Genomic DNA, 13,805 nt, shown 5'->3' with positions numbered 1-13,805 from the left:
GCTGCTATTCCAGTTCTCTGCTGCTCTTTGTAGCACAGCTCCTGGAAAGCATGTCCGTATTCACAGCATCCACCACTTCTCTTCTCATTCCCTTCTGAAACCATTTCAATCAGGGTTTTTACCTCACCATGTGTTGGAACAGCTCTTATCAAGGTCACCATGACCTCCATGTTGTCAAATCCGATGGTCCATTCTGAGTTTTCATCTTATTTTACCCAATAGCATCATCAAACGCAACTGATCCCCTTCTTCCTCTGTGTACCATCTTTTCTTGGAGTCCAGGACCCCAGCGTAGCTGTCACAGTGCTCCAATCCTCTACCTGCATGCACTCCTTAGGTGAGCCCATCTACTCCCATGGCTTTAAAGGCCTGCTGCATGCTGATGTCTCCAAATGATCTCCAGCCTGGTCCTTTTTGCTAAACTTCAGATACATAAATAATAATAGTAATAATAATGAGAACAGCAACAACAAAAATGAATAAAATACAGCATATTGTACATTTGCATTTGTTATATTTCTAGTTAAAACAATTATTATTGTATAGAAAATGCAAACACATATACAGTGCTTATTTTGTGATAGGTACTGTTTTAAACATTTTATAAACATTAACTCCTGTGTTGTGTTCTCGTCAGCTTCTCCCATTTTTCATGAGAATATTCATCGTGCTCGGGGCTGTCTTCATAGGTGTGTGACTTGTGCAGTCCCACAGGGCTCCATCCCTACAAGGGCCCTGTGGTTGCTTTATTGCTCTGCTGTTGCCATCTTGAAAGTCTTAATTTTTGAACAAGGGGTTTTGCGTTTTCACTTTGCACTTGGCCCACAGATTATATAGCTGGTCCTGATCCTGCCTCCAGCCAGGGCCTTAGAGCACATAGGCTGTGTCAGAGAGGGCTTCCTTGAACTCATTGACGCTGACGAGTTTGCCGAGCTGGCTTAGAGATAATGGCTTTGGAGTTACAGTCAGACCACCCTGCTAGCCCTCCAAAGCCCGCCTGAGATGTGTTCTCACAGAGCATAGTCTTGGTTCCCTGCAACATCGATTACCAACACTTGCTTTGGCCTGAGGCCCTCTCCTCTGCTTCAGCATGCTGTACAAAACAGTCCTGTGAAGCCACTATAGGGCATCCCAGAGAAATTATTGAGGACCCTGTTGACCGCATCACACGTACACCAGAAACTTCTTTTTGGTGTCAGCACATGGGATGGTTAGCCTTCTCCTGAGCAGTGGTTTGTGTTCTATTTTTAGAAGAAAATGGTAGGGTCACCATGGACCACACACATCATTGTTCCCTTCGTTGTCTTGTTGTGAGAAAGCTGAGCCAACTCGGCTACCACTGCTCTACATTATTTTGGTGACAGTCCTCATTCTTGGCTCCACTTTATCCTTATTGCCTGCTTTCCTTGGGCCCATTTTCCTCACCTGTTGAAGTTTTATCTTATTGTATGTATTTTTATAAGTCATTTCACATCCTTTCTAGAAAAAAGTTATAACTCAATAAATTAAATGACAAGTGTTACAATAAATCAAATCCTATAAGATCAAGTGCCCTCTTCTCATAAAATTCCTTTAAGATAAAAAGATTTTTCAGGACCTACTCATCTAAGCAGTATCATTCACAAGAACATTCTGGCACAACAGTGACCCAGGCAGTCCTATGGAGTCATGGGATTTGCTTTGCAAGGGCCTGAGCCTGGCATTGAAAGGCTGCCAGGACAACAAGCCCGTGACACTGAGTCAGCTGTTCAGGGCTCCTGGGGAGAGGATCACTACCACCCTCTTCCTCTTTCTCAAAAATAAATCAAATCCAAGTCAATTCACTGGCCACAGAATCAGATAAGTGCCTGACAGCCCTCTCTGATCCACAAATGCAGCACATTTAGTGCAGCAAATGATGGGTTCTGCTTTACGGCACCAGCTATGAAAGAGGGGGGTGCACAGAAAGCCAGCCCCTGGGCTACCCTGCTTTGCCTATAGCAGCTTATTTAGAATATCACTGGAAGAAGTATGGACAAGGGTCAGGCTCACATTATTGAACTCTGACAAAGCACCATTCTTGTATTATTATGGTTTTTACTTAATATTTATCTTTGAATCTACATCCATACTTTAATCCTCTCCTAGGCAACAGTACCCTGAATATAGGAGTCTGATATACTAATTATTTTTTTCAATCTCTAGAAAAGTAATGTACTGTAATCTATTGTAAAATAAATGTTGAAAACTTGCCGAAATAAAACAAATGTTGTTCATAAACCTTCTAAAGTCTTCTTATTACTTCTAGTGGTAGGTGTACCATACCCTGGGACACACTGAAAGAGAAACTAGATTCGGGGTTTCATATGGCTGCCCAGAACAGTGTTGGCTATGGTGGGATTTGGGAGGAGCAGAGAACCTGTGCTGTAAGTGCCATACATACATACACACATTATTATAGATTGAAAAAATTCAGGTTTTGAGAAACCAAAATAATCACAAGTTAGGATCTATAACTCGTACACTTTCCCGCTTCTGTTTCAAGGCTTCTTTGGGTAAAACTGTCTTTAAAACAAATATATTGGAGCATCTGGTTGACTCGGTTGGTTAAGTGTCTGCTTTTGGCTCAGGTTATGATCCCAGGGTCCTGGGATCGAGCCCCACATGGGGCTCCCTGCTGAGGGGAAGTCTGCTTCTCCCTCTCTTCTGTTGCTCTCCCTGTTTATGCTCTCTCTCTCTGACAAATAAATAAATAAAATCTTTACAAAAATAAAACAAAGGGATGCCTGGGTGGCTCAGCGATTGAGTGTCTGTCCTTGGCTCAGGGCATGATTCTGGAGTCCTGGGATCAAGTCCCACATCGGGCTCCCTGCTTGGAGCCTGCTTCTCCCTCTGCCTGTGTCTCTGCCTCTCTCTCTCTCTCTCTCTCTCTCTGTATCTCTCATGAATAAATAAATAAAATCTTAAAAAAATATATGTTTACTAATGCCAATAGAGCAGCATTTGTAGGGCCCTTTAGAAACAATGCTGGCAGTTATAAAAAGTTCTATGTTGTATGACTAGCACTTGTTCATTCAGTTTACCAAGCACCAGTAAAAGAACGTTTTGTTATAAAATACCGGCAAATGTGGCCAGCAGGAAGACTGTATTCTAGAGTGGTCTGGGGCTTCCTCTGGGAGCCCCCATGGAGCTGAGCATGCTGGGAAAAGGATGAGGATCTCATCAGGGAGAGGTTGGAGGGAGACTATTTTCGGGCTGTTTTCACTCCATGCTGGGCATGGGTTGGGGGAAAGGAGGTGAAAGAGGACCTCTGTTTTAAGGGTTAGCAAATAGTTGGAAAAATTAATTTTCTGCAAGGTCAAGGAAGAGAAAGTTTATTTGTTGGGAACAAAACAAGGATGGGAAGTGTAACTGGGTCTTAAATGGAGACCTGGTCAATGGGAGATCTGGGTACTAAAACGTCAAAACTGAGGCTAGCCCAGAGAGGTTTGTGAAGTGACTATCTTTTTTAAAATCAGGCATCAGAAGCAGAAAGGACACATGACATACTTCTGAGAGATGCTGCATTCATTTAGCCAGAAGTGCTGATTCATGGCTTCAAGGTGGTAGGTTGGCAGGATAAGGGCATTCTGGGACAGGCAGGGCCATTCCCTACAAAGCCAGGGGACCAAGACAATGGCTGAGAAGTCAGGTATTTGTCTGGGGGTAAGGTCACCTCTTTGGGGATGGATGTTGGAGGGTCGTGGTAGTGGCTCTTTCTTTGGCTTGGGTCATAGTAGCCCTTAGACAATGGCAAAAGAAGAGAAATGGGAAATTTCAAGGCTTTTACAAGTTCTTTTGAACTGTTATGGTAGGAGTAGAGGCAGAGAAGTTTAGGAGAAATTTTCCCCCACCACCTCTACCATCTTGACTCGGAGAGATTAGAAAGCAAATGGGGCTTCCACAGAGATTTGAAGCATTTTTTCTTCGTTCTAACTTTAGGGGAAGCTTCAAAGAGCTCCTCTATTAATAGCTGGACTACATTTGGTGAACTGAAGACAATGACAATGAAGAAAACGTCTAGAAATTGCAGCCTCCAGGGTCCCCTGGCCCTTCTTCTTCCTCAAAGTGGTCACAGGAACATACATTGTGACATGTTGGTGGTGTGATTGGAAGTTCCTTAAAATCACAAAAAGCACAAATAAGCAGTCATGTGCTTGATGAAGTTGATAAAGAATTGTATTATGTGAGTGTGTAAGTAGGTGGTCAAGGTCCTAGAATGTGCATCCGGTACATTATTTGTGTTAGAAAATTGCTAGAAAAATCCAAAGGTCCTTCACCAAAGGAGAGGTTAAATAAATTATGATACATTCATGCAATGGAACATTATGTAGTTCTTAGACCTTTGTATCAGAGTTTGGTCAGGTCATCAGAAGAGTCTCTGTGTATTCTGCGACTGACTTAGGATGGGCACACAGTCTTGATCAGAGCCAGTGAGAGGCTGTGAGGATTTTGCTGGGAATCCTGGGAGGGAGACCCTTTTTCTTCACTAACTTGTTAAGAGCTGTAGGGTCTGGAGCTGTTGTAGGAATATTCTCAGTGGGCAAAGGGAGCCTGGAAAGAAGCCTAACTGGTATTGAGAACTTAGCAAGGCTAGTTTCAGTGGAATGAGCAGTGAGACAAATTGAAATGGATTGAAGAGTGAGGTGAGAATGGGTGGGGGAGGAGAGTGGCCAAATGAAACAATGTTCAGAGAAGTGTGGCTTTACAGGAAAGAGAGCTGGGGTATTTGTTTTGGAAGACAAGGTCAAGAGCATTTTTCATTTGTTTTCTCCCAGCAGAGATGTGCTACAGTATGTGTGATGTTTACACGGGACTCAGTGAAGGGGAGGAGGGGAGTGGACAACTGGAGGTGTCCCATAGCATGCGTGGAGGGCTGGCTTCAGAGTACAGAAGACAATGACCAGTGTCCTGTCTGAGGCTTCTGATTTCTCACTAGAGGATGAAGAGGGTCATTTCTTGAGAGAAGGCAGTATAGACAGTTTAGAAAAGGTAAGGAAAGGCTTAGGTGGGGACGCCTGGTTCAGGGGACCAGGAGACTCTTGATCACAGGGTGGAGAGCTGGAGTCCCATGTTGGGTGTAGAGATGAAAGAAAGAAGGAAGGGAGTAGGGGAAAGAAGGATGGAAGGAGGAAGGAAGGAAGGAAGGAAGGAAGGAAGGAAGGAAGGAAGGAAGGAAGGAAGGAAGGAATGGAGAAAGGGAGAAAGGCTTAGGTGGGAGCAGGTGCTGAGCCCCCTGGAGGAACTCTGTGGCTTTCTGGGCAGTGTTACTGAGATATTTAAGGTCATGACTTTACAGTGTTGCTTTCTATATCAGCTACACTGCTCGGTGAGTGTGCTGGTCACAGAAGCCAGCCTTCCGGTTGGCAGGCAAGCCCCTAGAGGAAGGCATACAGAGATATTGCAGTTATGTATCTTCAAGAGTGATTGGACTGATGTGCTGTGGAGTCTAAGCTAGAAGAAGAAACAGGTGAGGCCTAGAAGTGCCTCAGTGACTTGTGGATAGATCCCCCCCCCCCCCCCCATAGAGTTTCATTTTCCTTTCCCTTTTGCCCATTTTGGTCTCAGGTTTGGCTTGTGAGAAGCTGCTTGGCCAGTGAGAAGGCTGGAGCCGTTTCTTAGAACTACGTCTCCCTACTTCTGTCCCCACAGCTGAGCTACCATAGGTGGTAATTTCCACTAATGGTTCTTTTTTTCTTTGTGTTTTGATGAGATTCATCTCTCTGGTCAATGAAAGGCTTGTACATTCAGCCATCAAACATTATGAAAACCTATCTACAGGATAGATGGCGTCTTCAGAGCACTTGGAAATCCAATCTCTCTGGGTCTAATTTTTTTTTTTCTGGGTCTAATTTTGATGGAAAAAACCCACTAAACCTGAAGCACTGTCCATAAAATAGGGGATCCAGGGAGCTCACTGGAAGGGATTGAGGAAAGATTGCTGATCTAGCCCCGAGTCCTCATGGCTCTTATTGCTGTATATAGTCAATGACAAGAAATTCACTACCTTTGAAATATAAGTAGGTTATGTCTTCTGTTTTCAGGACCCACATGGTGGGAAGGATGGGGGAGGGGAGGGGATAAATCAATAAGACTTTCTTTCTTTTTTTTTTTAAAGACATTTCAAAGATCAATTTAACACAGTCTATTAAAATAAAAGTATTCATACTTTCAACCCAGCATTTTCACTTCTTACAAAACACTTGCATAATGGAGCAAAGCTATATGTTCTAGAATGTCCTATTGAAGCATTGTTGGCAATGAATAGAGGCATAGTTAAATTAATTAAGCGATGGACACACAATGGAATACTATCTTTAAAAATAACAAGGTAAGCCTATGCATGCTGATTTGGAAGGTTCTTGGTCTAAATACTTGGTCAAATACTTGGTTAGGCGACAGGATGAAAAACAGTATGATAGCACTGATAATAACTATTAGAATGTGCATAAAGTATGAAAATGAGAGAAACATACACAATAGTGTTAAAAACAATGCTACAGGGTGGGTGGAGAATAATTTTCCTCTTATGAATGTCTATGTGGTTTGAATTCCCTATTGTGAACAAACATTATTTTTGCTCACTAATGGAATTATCAAGCATAATTTCTCTGCTAAGGATGTTACATTCATTACTGATCCATTAGGTGGTAGACATTACCTGTTCTACAGATAAGAGGATTGAAAAAATTAACCTGCCAAAGTTCATCCAGTTAGTAAAGATTCCTTATCTAAAGAGATAAAGCAGCTTTTTCAAACTCAATATAATAAAGTAAATGTAATCTTCCTGGACTCAGCTTACCTCTATTTAAAAGCTCACTTCTGACTGTTTTGGCTATTTCTCCTTCCCATTATGATTTCACTTCCATCTCAAAACTATTAAAATTCATTTCCTCTGGGAAATTACCACAGGCTGATGATGGCTCCTTATGATTCATTCTCTTTACTCTAGCATTCTGATGTTCTCATTGCATGCCTTTGTATACATGCTACCACCTGAATTTACATAGATGACTCGATTCTTGTCTTCATCTTGATGATGAACTCCTTGAGAGACTTGACACTTTGTTTGGAACTATCCATAATTCTCCAGGGTCATTTCCAAACCTGCTCAGTAGGCCTTAGGATTGAATCCTCTGTGTTGCATTTGCATTTGGTGGGTCCTTAATATCAGAGAACAATTCCAATAAATCAGGCAATCTTTTTCTTATACAAGACTGTGTTTTCTCTACTGAATTATGTAAATATCCCTGAGTTGAATAGCTTCTGGATTAATAAATAATTTCAGTAATGTCTTCACTCGACTTTTTTTTTTTTTCCTGGTGGAAAGGAGATGTGAGTTATGCAATCACTAGAAGCTTTCCAAATAGAAAAAGCTTGACAATCACTATGTCAAAAGAAACATTAATGGCAGAGAATCTCTCTATCCTCTGCTTCACCATGGAAGGGATTTAATACTGTTTACATTATAAATGACAAGGAAACAAGATGAGACTTTCAGCTGGTTGATGACATGTTGAAAACAAGAGCTTCAGAGTAACTGGTTAACATGTAGAGTCTAGATTATCCTCCTTGTCTGGTGTAAGTAGAAAGACAAACTAGTGTATCAAATATAATTTTCATTTTGCTCCACAAATATTTGACTGTGTACCCTAAACATTTTATCAGGATGGCAGCAAAAATTACATTGTCTACATCCACAGTTTTCCTTTCTGTGCTTCAATATTTGAAGACAAGTTTCAGGGATCCCTGGGTGGCACAGCGGTTTGGCGCCTGCCTTTGGCCCAGGGCGCGATCCTGGAGACCCGGGATCGAATCCCACGTCGGGCTCCCGGTGCATGGAGCCTGCTTCTCCCTCTGCCTGTGTCTCTGCCTCTCTCTCTCCCTCTCTCTCTCTGTGACTATCACAAATAAATTAATTAAAAAAAAAAAAAAAGAAAAAAAGAAGACAAGTTTCACCAAGGTGGCATATTTAATCAAAAAGACTTGGATACAATTTGACAAACCAGTTGATTCATAGTGATTACTTCACAAATCTAAAAGCTACTTGATAACTTACAATTTAGGGTGGAAAAGAAGGCATTCCTTTTTTTTTTCTAAATAAAATCTTTTTTTAAAAAATTAAATCTTTATACATGTATAACTTATTTCAAGTATGTGGAGAAGTATAGAAAATAACAATGAATAACTATGTACTCATCATCCACTTTATTGAATATTACCATTGTTATATTAAGTTTAGGTTAAATGTCACAAAGATAAAGACACCCTTATGTGTCTCCAAAATCTCATTCCTTTTATTTCCACCCTAATCAAACTCTATTCTGAATTTGGTTCTTATTATTCTCATGCTGTTATTCCTTTACTATGTTTATATATTCACAAATAATATGTAATACTATTTTGCATTTTGTACTTTAAATGGTATACAATACATATTTTGTACCTGTGCTTTTTTGGTTGTTTATACATGTAATTCAAATTGTTGTACAGACATATCCTATTTTATCAAGTATCTGTTATCCTGTGAAGGGACTGGTGGTTTTCAATGGTTTCCTACTACAAACAATACTGTGTATAGATTTGCACACGTTTTCCCACATACAGTTGCTTCTCATATATTCAGGACCATACAATCAATCATCTGGCAGATCTTGTTAACTGGCAGACTCTGGTTCAGTAGATTTGGGATGGGGCCTGAGATTCTGCATTTGTATTAAGTTCCCAGGTGCTGCAGGTTCCAGGACCACACTTTGAGGAGCAATGGTCTTATAGAGGAGTGGAAGTACTAGGTTGTAAGATGTGTGCATCAACATTACTAGATATTGCCAAGTTGCTCTCTCACATGCTTGTACCAACACACACCTGTATCTACAGCTCATAGAGTCTATACAGTATTATATCTTCTTCAACACCTCTTATCATCAGACATTAATTTCTGCCAATTTGATGGGCATGAAGTGGTATCTTGTATTAATTTGTCTTTCATGAGTATTTTTGAAGTTGGACCACTTAAGTTTCTTTTTATGTAATAATTCTCAACATAAACTAATATGTGGAGCAAAGAAAGTATCTTCCTCCATCTGTTTCATACTTTATTGACATTTTAAAAAAGATTATTTATTCATGTGAGACACAGAGAGAGGCAGAAACATAGGCAGGGGGAGAAGCAGGCTCTTCGGAGGGAGCCCCATGTGGGCCTCGATCCTATACCCCAGGATCATGCCCTGAGCCGAAGGCAGATGCTTAACTGTTGAGCTACCCAAGCATCCTTGATTCAAACTTTAAAGCATCCGTCTTAAAAGATCCCCTCACATTTTTTAAAACCTTCAATTTTTCTTTTTTTAAAGTACTGGAAGGAAAAGTGGAAAGGAAAAACTGAAAGAAGGAGGCTGGAAAGGAGTAAGGAGAAATGCCTACCATCACTCCAACTGGAAGATCTTTTTCTTACACTATTCCTTGGTGGAGGGTAAGAGAAACAGAATTGGAAGCTTAGGGAGGGAGTAAGGGGTAAGAAGTTTGAACTTTCTGAGTACTTCATTTATCTTGAATTTTAGGGGAATGAATTTAACTGCAGCAACTAATCCTGCTAAAATTAAGCCTTTGCCATATAAAAATGCTAAGCTCCATCCTACAAATTGCAAGTCTATAAGAAAAATAAGAGATAACATGTATTGCCAAGGTAATACAGGTATATTGTAGAAAAAAGCAAAAGGAAAAAAAATCCCATAATCTAATCTAATATAGATTGGTAGTTTAAAAGCATCCACTTGTAAGTCCTGTGTTTGAATTCCAATTTAATCATTTGCTAGTTGAGTGACCTTGGATAGGTCATTTTCTTACTTAGAAAATGAGGATCATGATAATAGTACCCAGATCATAGGGTTATGAAGGTTAAATTAGCTAACAGATGTAAAGTACTTAAGATATTGTCTGAAATATTATAAAGTATCATAAAAACTAGAGCTATTGGAAGTGACATCAGCAAGATGATGAAATAGGAAGTCCTCCACTCTCCTTCACCTATGGAGATAGATCAACGAATGGACCAACTGTCTAAAAAATCTAGAACCCAGTGAAGAGATCCTGTACTCCAGGTGAGTGCAAAGCCAACCACATTTAAGCCTGGTAGGAAAGTTCATGGCACCAGAGTCTGCAGTACCAGAAGTAGATACTAGGTGGAGCTCCAGTACCATGGCGTACCAGAGCACCAGTGAGGTCACAGTAGCGCAGGCAAATATTGGTGGGGAGTACTGAGTAGAAATAAGCAAACCTCTTCAATTAGGTTAGTCCAAAAAGGACACACCCCCAGAAAAGGCTTGAGGAATCTCCAAAATCTCTAGCAGCGCTGAACTGAGACTGTCATTACTGTACAAAACCAGACTGTGATGTTGGGGAGGAATGGCTGATTTTTCAAATGCCAAAATCCCAACAATAGATAACAAAACATACAAAGAAACAAGGAAATGTGGCTCATTTAAAGGAAAAATTAAATTTCCTGAAACTTACCCTAAATAAATGGAGACTTATGAGTTGCCAAAGAATTTGAAATAGCCATCATAAATGCTCAACGAATTCAAAGGGAGCACAGACAGACAACTAAATAAAATCAGGAAAATAATGCATAAACAAATTGAGAATATCAATGATACAACAGAATTATGAAGAAGAACCCAACAGAAATTCAGAAATTTCTGAACCCAACAGAAAACAATAATAACTGCACTGAAAAATTCACTATTCAACATCACACTTGACAAGGCAGAAGAAAGGATCAGTGAACTCAAAGATAGGACTACCAAAATCACTTAGGCAGAGGGGCAAAGTGGAAAAAGACTGAAGAAGAAAGGAGAGAACCTAAGTGACTTATGGATCACCATAAAGCAGAACAACACATACATTATGGAAACCTCAGAAGAACAAAGAAAGGAGTACAAAGCTAACTGAAGAATACTTAATGGCCACAAATCCCCTAAATTTGAGATTAGAAGTGGACATACAAATTCATGAAATTAAAAAAACTCCAAGACAAACCTAAAGAGAACTACACCAGGGCACATCATAATCAAACTGTCAAAAATCACAGAGAATCTTGAAAGCTACCATAAAATATCTTAGACTGGGTGGTTTAAACAAACAGATATTTATTTCTCACAGTTCTGGTGGAGACTGAAAGTCCAAGATCAGGGTGCCACCATGGTCAGGTGCTGGTAAGAACCCTCTTCCTGGCTTGAGATAGTTGCCTTCTTGCTGAAAAGTCTCAGTGGCCTTTTCTTGGTGCATATTCATGCAGATAGAGACTTCTCTCTCTCTCTTTTTGTTATATGAACATTAATCTCAAGATGAGGTTCTCACCCTCAAGACTTAATCTAAACTTAATTATTCCTCAAAGGCCCCACCTCCAAATACCATCACATTACGAATTAGGGCTTCAATATATGAGTTTTGAACTTGAGGGGAGACATAAACATTCAGTCCATAACACCAACTCTTGATTTTGTTGGAATTTTTTCTATTGTTCTTCTATTGTCTACTCTAATCCTTATTATTTCCTTCCTTCTAAATTTGGATTTAGTTTGTCTTTTGAAAAGATTGACAAAATTGGCAATGCCCTAGTTAGACTAAGAAAAAGAGGTAGAAGACTCACATAATTAAAACTAGAATTGAAACAGTGCATATTACAAAAATTAAGAGGATAATTCTATAATAACAAATTGGATAACCCAGAAGAATTGGATAAATTCTCAGAAATACGCAACCTATCAAGACTGAATCATAAAAAAATAAAAAATCTGAAGAAATTTATAACTGGTAAGGAGATTGAAGCAGTAGTCAAACACCTCCCAACCAAGACCAGATAATTTACTTAAGGATTCTACTAAGCAATTAAAGAAATTAACACCAATCCTCCTTACAATCTTCCAAAGAATTGAAGAGGGAATGCTTCCAAACTTATTCTATGAATCCAGCATTATTTGACACCAAAACTAGATAAAGATCAAGAAAATAAAACTATAGAAAAGTATTCCTGAAGAGTAACAACGTAAAAATCCTCAACAAGATACTAGTAAACTCAAGTAAACCGCACACTACAAGGATTATACACCATGATCAAATGGGATTTACGTTTGGAATGGAAGAATAGTTCAACAATAAACAAATCAATATAACACACCACATTAACAAATGTAGGACAAAAATCCATATGATTATCTCGGTTGATGCAGAAAAAGCATTTGATAACATAGAACACTCTGGTATGCACACATATTGCTGGTTTCTATTTATAAACTTTTTTTTTAGATTTTTAAAATTTATTTCATTCATGAGAGACACGGAGAGGCAGAGACGTAGGCAGAAGGAGAAGCAAACTCCCTGTAGGGAGCCCAATGTGGGACTCTATCCTAGAACTTGGTATCATGCCCTGAGCCGAAGGCAGACAATCACTGAGCCACCCATGTGTCCCATACTTTGTGAACTTGCTTTAGTTTCTCACACTTTTAAATAGCCCACACTTATTTGTGCTTTTTGACAACTATACTATTTGACCACCTTGATCTAAGTTCACCACATTGTGTGGGTGTTAGCACACAAGCACATAAAAATAGATTTGGCAATTACAACAAAACTCCCAAACTGCGTATTACTAGCCTAAATGCAGCTAGATAGGCTATTTCCCAAACTTGCTTTATAGAATCTCATGAGACACTGGTAAAAAACACATCCCCAGGCCTAGCCTAGTGGATTCTAAATAGGGAATTCAACAAATACCTCATGCGATGCTTATAATCAGGCAAATTTAGAAACACTATGTCCTTAATCTACATCTTTGGAGCCTCCAGGACACTGGGAAGTTCAATTGGGACTCGAAGGGGACTGGTAAGCCTGGTAGCATAGGGTTCACTCCATCGGGTAGGAAAATCCTGGGAGTCAACTCTAAGTTGGAATAAACATTGGAAAGCCTTTAGAGCTTGAGACCAAAGCAGGAACTTAGCATCTTTTTACTCTTTTCTACACCAAGGATGGTTTCAAACACACATCCCTTGGCTACAGATTCTAACCCAAATTTTGGGTTTCCAGAAGTGTCCTATACAGTTCTTTGAAACTGTATGACAGGGAGTCATACAGTTCTTTGAAAGAATATAGAATCTGGATCCTCTGAGGACTGAATTCTTTGTATAAATACTAAAATCATTTGGGGTACATACATTTTATTAGGTAAGGTTCTATTTTCACATAAAAAATTCAGCTCTATACCAGATCTATATCATGTAACTATTCTGTAGTGTGAGCTATGTCATTATGGAGGCTTGAGAGAGGAGAACAGAACTCTGACACATATGCCTCAACTCATGACAAGTCTTTGGCTTCTTGGATCAATTATATTTAAGATATACAAGATTACTCTTTCAATCTGAGGGCATAGGGAGATCAAAACATATCTGAGATTCTTTTTTTTTTTTTTTTTTATTCATAGAGATGCAGAGAGAGAGAGAGAGAGGCAGAGACACAGGCAGAGGGAGAAGCGGGCTCCATGCAGAGAGCCCAACGTGGGACTCGATCCAGGGTCTCCAGATCATGCCCCGGGCTGCAGGCGGCGCTAAACCGCTGCACCACCAGGGCTGCCCCATATCTGAGATTCTAAAAGAAACTCACCAGAGCTGGTGAATCCTGACCCCACCACATACACTATTTATTCACAAGAGACCACAATTTCCATTCCTCTTACTATCTACTAACTTGATGGGATAGAATGAAGTACAAATAGAATTATACAAAAATTAGGC

Source organism: Vulpes lagopus, chromosome 13 (genome assembly GCF_018345385.1).
Source record: "Vulpes lagopus strain Blue_001 chromosome 13, ASM1834538v1, whole genome shotgun sequence".
Lineage (NCBI taxonomy): Eukaryota > Metazoa > Chordata > Mammalia > Carnivora > Canidae > Vulpes > Vulpes lagopus.
Note: the sequence above shows the minus strand (reverse complement) of the source record.